The sequence below is a fragment of the Apium graveolens genome, chromosome 7 (assembly GCF_009905375.1).
Source record: "Apium graveolens cultivar Ventura chromosome 7, ASM990537v1, whole genome shotgun sequence".
Lineage (NCBI taxonomy): Eukaryota > Viridiplantae > Streptophyta > Magnoliopsida > Apiales > Apiaceae > Apium > Apium graveolens.
Genome location: NC_133653.1, coordinates 255675462 through 255684238, shown reverse-complemented (window position 1 = coordinate 255684238; position 8777 = coordinate 255675462). Strand labels below are relative to the sequence as shown.

Here is an 8777-nt window from a genome sequence, read left to right as displayed (position 1 = left end):
TAGCAGTTGTTTTCCAACATTCTCGCTGTCACTAAATAATTGCAAAACTTTTTTCCTCTTCTCATTCAGGAATGAGCCATCAGCATCACTCTTACACAGTCCTTTCTCCCACTCCTTGATCAGCCAAAAAACATAAGGGATTAGTATTATACAAATATAGGTTAAGTGTTTTATAATATACAGGGAAAGAGATGTATATATGTTATGAGAACTGTACTTATTCTTTAATTGATGGCACAAATTTATACAAGTTTGAACCTTGACGTACTATTGATAAATAATTAGTTAACTACAAAGTGTCTTACTAGAAATTTTTCCTAATCATAAAGCATAATAACAAAATCTCCGGACAAGCAAATCCAAGTCTACCATCTGCATGATATACATAATTATGTACAAGATAATATGTGTTCAACTTGAAATATACATATGTATAAGTTATAAGGGATTAGTATTATACAAATATAGGTTAAGTGTTTTATAATATACAGGGAAAAAGATGTATATATGTTATGAGAACTATACTTATCCTTTAATTGATGGCACAAATTTATACAAGTTTGAACCTTGACGTACTATTGATAAACAATTAGTTAACTACAAAATGTCTTACTAGAAATTTTTCCTAATCATAAAGGATAATAACAAAATCTCCGGATAAGCAAATCCAAGTCTACCACCTGCATGATATTAACAGAATTATGTACAAGATAATATGTGTTCAACTTGAAATATACACATGTATAAGTTACAAACCACAGAACACTAGAGCGACCGGTGTGCCACATCTGTTCTCGTGTTATCCCTGTGGTATCCAGCTGAAGCGTTCTGAAAATTTCTGGCCCGGGGGAATCAGATGTTATGAAAACCTACCAATATAAGTTACATAAGAAGATAATGGGTCTTAAAAACTGGACTGATTCATGAGTTTGTTTAAGGTGCAAAACAGATGGACATATATTTATGACTCCAATACTCAAGGGGTTTGTTTTAGGCATTGTAATACCAGACTTCAAGCTATTGAGGCTGTTTTTATTATACATCAAATACCCACATATACAACTCTGTATGACATACTGTATATACTAATGAAACCAAAAACACAATTTATTACTAGATGACTCTATCGTGATTATTCTCCTTGAATGTGGCTTGAGTCGAGCAAGATAGGGTGGGAAAACCTATATGGCTAGAATGAGTCATGCATAATATCCGCAAACAAGAAAGAAACTGTCTACATCTTACTTGGCAAGTAACACAGAGTGTGTGACACAGTTGAGTCTTTCCGCAATAGAACTCGCCATATATTTTAGTAATGGATCACGTCTCAATGCCTCATATCAAATTCCAACCAGGAAACATCGTAAAGAATACATAATATCACTTGCAAAAGAGTTTTTACAGACTTGCATACAGTGTCTTATTGTATATATAGTAAATAGGATTACAGTAGTAACAAACTGCCATTTGGAACCTACCTTCCAATAATTTGTCAAGTTCTCCGGATCCTGTGGTGATAAGAATGATTTCCTCCCTCTGAGCATGGAGTTGACCAACACCGATGAAGCCCATTGGGACCAATTTGGAAACAAAAAAATCTCGGGAAGCAAAACCTGGATAATAACAGAGCATACACAAAAAAATCCCACATTTAAAAGCATAAAACACATTATATAAGAATAAATCCGCAATTAAAAGGCTTACAAACACAAACATACAAATAGAGGATACAAATTAAAAAGCTTACAACCACAAACTAACAATAAAATACCCTATTTAAAATCACAACCGAAGCTCTAAATTTGAAATTTAACTTAAAGAAAATTTCAAATTAAAAGCCTGAATTAACATACAAGAACTAAAACATAACCCGATAAATCGATTTTAAAAACATTACTATTTAACAAATAAACCCTAATTGAAACACACCTTTGGATGCAGATTTTAAAATCAATTTGGAAAGAACATACCTTTTCGAGTTTGAGATTGAATCTTCGAGCTTTCCTCTTGATTGGAAGCCTCTAAATCTCCTTGAAATCTCTGACTCACCATCTTTATCGATCTGTGAGTGTAAATGTGAATATGTGAGTGTAGATGTGTAAATGTGAGTGTGTACTTCATAAATAATTTGTAAATAAATTATTTTAGTTTTAATGTGTAACAATATTTGGGCACATGTTTTGGAAATCCCGCTTATATGTTGCCCGGGAAATTTTTGGCCCAAAATTTTAAATTTCTTTGCAATGGTTTTATAAATTTGTTGCAAAGTGTTTAAAATCTTGTCAAATTTTCACCTTTTTGTAACAATTTTTAAAAACATTACAATAGCTACACATTTGTCAAAACTACAACATTTTACAGATAAATTTTGAAGTGAGCGTTGCTATAGCCAATCTATAGTGTAGTGGAGGGGTGAATGTGTTTTGGATATTTTTAAGTCTTTTTCAAACTATTTTGGATGGTGAATAAAGCAGATTAATTTGTAGAGATATTGTGTTTAACAGAATTAACAATGCATGCACAATAAACACACACTACGCCTTAGATGGCTTTTAACAACACCAAAACTGTGTTGCTATAGACCCCTAAAAATGTTTTCATAAGCAAAAATGGGTCTATTGCAACACTTTTTCGGTGTTGGATCTAAGGTCGTCATTATAGGTATCTAACCTTACATCAGTGTCAATCTATGGCAACATAGCAAAATATGTTGCTATAAATATCAATTACAACGGGAATTTCAGAGTATAACAACACATATTTGGTGTTGCAATAGGTATACTATCTGAAAAAAATGGCCCCACATGTGAGCCCCACCTGGGTGCACAACTTGGGCCCACATCAGTAGTTTTTAAAATATTCATATTTAATAGTTTTTTTTTCTTTAAATTTTTATAAATATAATATTAATTAGAAAAATATTTACATCCGAAATATAAAACTCAAATTCATTTAATAAATATAAAACTCATGAATAATTACAAAGAGTTGAACCAAATCTATAAAATTACATTCTACTATAATAAGAACTATAACAAGTTCTATAAAAGTACACGTTAAAATAAATCTAAAAATCCTAGAAGGTACTTGGGCAAAATCATCGGGATAATATTTTTTCCACCCACTTTGCCATGTCCTTCACTATTGTCATCGACTCCAATGTGGTGACCGAATGATTCAAATTGCATTGCTTTGTCATGCCAACTGAAAACAACTGCAAATGGAACAAGGGTAGCATTTAAAAGTCTGGTTATGGTACCAAGATCACAGATCTAGAAAATTGACAAACACTTGTATTAGAAACTTCAGTAATAGTACTTGTTTACAGATAAATAAATGTTTTCAACGAGGAAACATGAACATACAGACGTTCTTATTTTTTCAAATCCACCGAAGATTTTGGCATATATGAAGCCATTGTTCCGCTTAGATGGAACTGCAAGTTAAAATGCAATAAAGGCTTATATAAGTATACATTAAAATCTGAATACTGAATAGTTAGCATGGACAATATGTGATAATGTATTTCTCAAGGAAAAAACAGATCAAATAATTTACTTAATAAATATCAAAAAGTGAGTTGGACTTTCTTCACTATTACAACTGTTTCATTCTTAAACCCATTTTAAGTTAATTATTCAAAAACATAAATCTTATGCAAGATTCACCTTATGTCCTTATTCATGTCAGTTCCTTATGACACTCTCATAAACCTAAAAATGTTGCAGAAACAGAACTTACCAGTATATCTACTTCTACATTTTGCATAAGGCTGCAAAGACTCTAAGGACTTCACATTTCCCCACAACCTTCTAGATATAGCAGGCTGTACCAACTAAGAGAAGAAAGAAACCATTAAATAATTGTTTAAATATACTAGCATGCATAGTTTAAACGAAGACGTTCGGAAATACAAGCAGCACTAACTTTCTATCCCCAACACCGATATTTAAATCCTCATTAAAACTTGCCAAGGCACTATTAAAGAAACCATTAAATAATTGTTTAAATTTACAAGCATGCACAAGTAAAGAGAAAAAAGATAAAGCCAAATACTACAAGTCCAACCCGTTTGATTTTGGATTTGAATATTATCTTAATTCACATCCAAAGTATTATTGAAGTCGAGCTGTCATTGCTACAACTGCAATAAATAAAGTAAACACACGCAAAAATAATCAATATAAAGTAGAACCTTGATAATGAATAACCTCCTCAACTTAATTAATTTTCCGGGAAAACCTGCTTAGCTTTATTCATTCCCAGTGACATTAATTCCTCCATAGCAGCCAACCAAATTTGTAGTCCTCGAAAAAAAAGTTGTGCCTCATGTTAAGTGAAATTTATGTTAAAAGTTATAAGAAAAGAATGTCATCGCAGACTTATCTGATCCTAGTACATATACACATAGGTATAGCTCATAGGGGCAATTAGGTTTGCATCAAATCTACTGAAATGATAAGTGAGTCTAACATCTATCGAAAACATATTAAACATCTAATTTTAAGGCAATGTTCATTCACTTGAATCACATTCTAGTGCATCATGATTATTGAGAACATTGTGATATATTTGAAGTAGGGAATCAGTGTCCTTCACAGGAGTAGCGTAAACAGGTGATCACCAACCTTATTCTCACAGTTCCGGTAAAAGATGCAATGTCACAATAAAGAAGCTTGACTCTGTTACAGTTATAAAAATCTGTAACAGAAAAAACATCCAGAAGATATTTTACTGCCAAAAGTTATGTATAATTACTAAAATACAGTTTGTCCTAATTCCATTTAGTAGTCTTGTTGATACAAACTAGGATTTTCTTCAACCTTATTGCTCAATATTCCAGTAAACGGCAACTGCTTTGCATAAATCTGTAAATTGATATAAAGAACTGTGAGAATCATTGAATTATTTCCCGAATTTCCCCCATTTGTCCTGTGTCCTTCGTTCATTTTAGACTTCTAGTAGAAAGTTTCTACTCATCTTTTTGAAATAACAACAAAAAGCTATATTCTTTGGAAATCTCATATTTTATAAACTAATAACACCAAAGACCAGATTCTTACCATCTTGCAAATGAACCTGTTGTTCCGTTGTCTGCAACTTCAGTTTCAGTTCACTGTTATTAGCTGTCAGACCATTTGTATCTCTCTGGGCCATAATATTAAAGACAAAAAAGTTCAGTTATGAGCATGTCTTCATCCAAATACCATAAACATATGTAGGAGACTTATGTCATGCACAAATAAGCCTCACATGTATAGATCAACTGATAATTTTCTTTATTTAATTGAGCACGAAATAAGGAATTACCTGCAACAGGGTCAATTGAGCAGCCAGAGTTGTTGCCTCCGATTGCATAACCTGTACTTTCCTCTCAAGCTCATTTTCCTCTCTTTAGATCTTGCGGCGGACTGCCTGTATGCCCATATCCTATTTCAACATGAAGAATGAAATTAGATCCCGTATGATAAAACATATTGTAGATGACCCTTAAAAATAAAAAATGAGTTACAGATATAAAAAAGCAAGGACTAAGAATAATGATAACACTTGTACAGAATCTTCGCTTCCTACAGCTTAAAACCCACAATTATATTCACATCAATTCAAAAAAAATACAAAATCGACAACCAAATCATCATTAAACCTAACCAACCAAATTAGTCTAGCATACCCATTAATTAAATTCAACCTCACCTCGAAGCCTAATTTACATAGAGAGAGACGGCGAGGGCCAATGAATGAAGGAGGAGAGAAAAAGGAGAGAGGCGAGTTTTTCCAAATGAAACGAAAATGAATCCCTAAATTTTTTTTGCCCTTCCTTTTGTCCCGCCTCTGTCTATCTGTTTAGCTGCCCAATCCAATTTGTCAGCAGCCCAGCCCATATCAATTCATTTTTTAATTTTATAAGTTTTATAATGTTGTTTAAATCATACATATTATGAATATTATCAACAATTTATTAAATTAATTAATTTTAAAAAAAAGTAATAATACTACAGGGTGTTATTTTTTATAAAATATTTTAGTGATATCAAGTAATTTTTTTATTTTATTAAATTAATTATAAAAATATATTTATTTAATTTAAATTATAATAAAATATTTCAATTTCTATAAATATAAGAATAATTTGTTTATATTTTTGGCTTTCACTTTCCAAAAACTCTACAAACTATTTTTATTCAAATATACTACTTTTAAAGATAAATTTAAAATTAAACTGAATTTTAAAAATAATATTCAACTACTTATGGCAACACGGTATATGTGGTGCAATAGAGAAGACAACTATTTCAATACCAAAGATTTATTGAGCTTTTGCAACATGTTATTATGCCTATTGCAACACCAAAATCTGGGTGTTGTGATAGGGCCATAATTTCATATCTATTGCAACGTTTTCTAAGACAACACCAGGAAAAAAATGTGTAAATAGGTAATCTATGAAGTACTGACAGTATTTTTAAAACTCACTTAACTTTGTATTAAAATTAAGTATGTCTTGCTACAATCCCGGGTTCTTTGTAAGTAAAGAACTGAGCTTCTTTCTTGAGAAAGTTACAAGAAAATCTTGATCTATTTGTTACGAGTGAAAATAAAGGACCAGTGTTTACTTTATAAATTAGTAAACACAGGTTTACACAACATGCAATAAGATATACTAAACCCTACTTTAAGTTATCTCTAACACTTTCCATTTCCGGTTTAATGAATCTTTGAAAATCGTGCAGGTCTGTGACTTTCCTTTGTCAGTTAATCTTGCCCTTTGATCTTGCACTCTTCAAATTGCTTTTGTAGATTTTACAATCTAAGTGATTAGATCGTTTGTTGATTGATAATCTTTAATATTTAACTTGTCTGCATTCTGTACTTGAGGTTCATATCGAGATCTCCAGTTTGTTGTATAGAGAACTAACATCTCGATAAGTATAATGGCTTATCGAGATCTCTTAGTTCTCTATAAGTGTCTTAACTTGTCGAGTTCTCTGAGTTCTATATAAGTGAATTTGGCTTATCGAGGCCTCTGAGTTCTCTATAAGTGTCTTTGACTTATCAAGATCTCTAAGTTCTCTATAAGTGAACTTGGCTTGTCGAGGTCTCCAAATCTCTGTATGTAGAGAAATGACTTGTCGATATCTCTGAGATTTCTATATGCATTTTGACTTGTCGATATCTCTGAGATCACTAATGAGAAATTGACTTGTCGATATCTCCAATTTTCATATCTTCATTTGCCTTGTCGATATCTCTTAGTTCTCTATATGCAGAAATGACTTGTCGATATCCACAATCTTCATATCTTCATTTGACTTGTTGATATCTCTAAAAATTCTCTATAAGCCATTTTAGACTTCTCGATAAGTCATTCTGGAGCTCTCGAATGACTTCGCTATATGACTTGATCTGTGACTTGTACATATCTTGACTTAATGGACATTTTTCCTAAAACAGATTTATTCAACTCCAAGTTTCTTCACCTTTTCTCTGAGGCATGATCTTGTTGATCTTCCAGAGTTTATTCTTAGACTTTAGACTATTTATAGAAAAATACTCTAGTCTGATCTTTAATATTTTTACAGACTCAAGTAATACAATACAAAATACAGATTTATACTATCATACAACTAAATCTCATGGTTATCAATATGACTTAGTTTTGTTATGGTACAAGCATGTTTTGCACAACAATGATCCCATACCTTATTTGACGTTTCATACTTTGCTAACGGAGCACCAATATAATGAGTAACATAATTGTTATTCCACCTGATAATTTTCAAATAATATTATCATCTGCTGGTTTAACTATAGTATCCTTATCACGAACATAACTCCACAAATATTTACCAGGCAAAAATTTATCATAATATAATACAAAAGAATACTCTCAAATAAAAATTTATCATAATGTAATACAAAAGAATACTCTCAAATAAAAATTTATCATAATGTAATACAAAAGAATACTCTCAAATAATATAAAATATAGTTATATATATATTTTATAATTTTCTTTTTTAATAAAAATTGAATTTTTATATTTTTATTCAGAAAAAAATTATAAAAATAAATTACAGAACTATAATTTATATACAAATTTAAATCCGTGCCGCATACTCTTTCAAAAATGTAAATAATTGAAGGGGACGGATTTGTACCACTTTCCTGCCATTTTTTCCAAATAAATACTTTCCAGTTTTCCTCAAAAAACAACTCTCAAATTTTATCATCTATTATATATATAATAGAGCAAATAGGGGGTTAGGTGAGACAATTTATTCAAAATTACTAATTTACCCCTCAATAATAAATATAAATAATTGTCAAATTTAATACCATATATTAATTACACTTAGGTCATTATTACTCCTTATTAATAAATATAAATAAATACCATATTTAATAACATATATTAATTACACCTAACTCATTAGTATTAATAATTTTATATATGTTACCATTTATAATTGAATATTAACAACCTATAATTAGATATCTAAAATTTAATAATATTTGCATGTATATATACTAAATTCTTATTTTTTTTGAAGACTTTATATAAAATAAATTATTTTCAGTAAATAAATTTAATATGTTAGCTAATCTGAAAATGACAATGTTAGTGTATCAAGTATTAAATCCAAGAAATATAATATATATTCTCTTTGTATATGTATAAAATAGTAGGTTATGAGGGGGCTTATAATAAAGTTGAGATTCTTATTATATGACCAAATCGAATATAAACTAAGACAGGTTTGAAGATTTTGAAT

The 8777-nt window shown here is 30.5% G+C and overlaps 2 long non-coding RNA genes across 2 annotated transcripts; both read right to left on the bottom strand.

Moving 5' to 3' along the window:
* Positions 1-3061: 3061 nt before the first annotated feature.
* Positions 3062-3945, bottom strand: LOC141671225 (uncharacterized). The gene is made up of 3 exons (XR_012555013.1): positions 3742-3945; positions 3366-3436; positions 3062-3214 (listed from the first exon to the last, which is right to left on the bottom strand). It is a non-coding gene; the product is annotated as an uncharacterized LOC141671225 (long non-coding RNA).
* Positions 3946-5019: 1074 nt separating this feature from the next.
* Positions 5020-5756, bottom strand: LOC141670773 (uncharacterized). Its single transcript, XR_012554730.1, has 3 exons — positions 5698-5756; positions 5311-5430; positions 5020-5148 (listed from the first exon to the last, which is right to left on the bottom strand). It is a non-coding gene; the product is annotated as an uncharacterized LOC141670773 (long non-coding RNA).
* Between the last annotated feature and the right edge of the window lie 3021 nt (positions 5757-8777).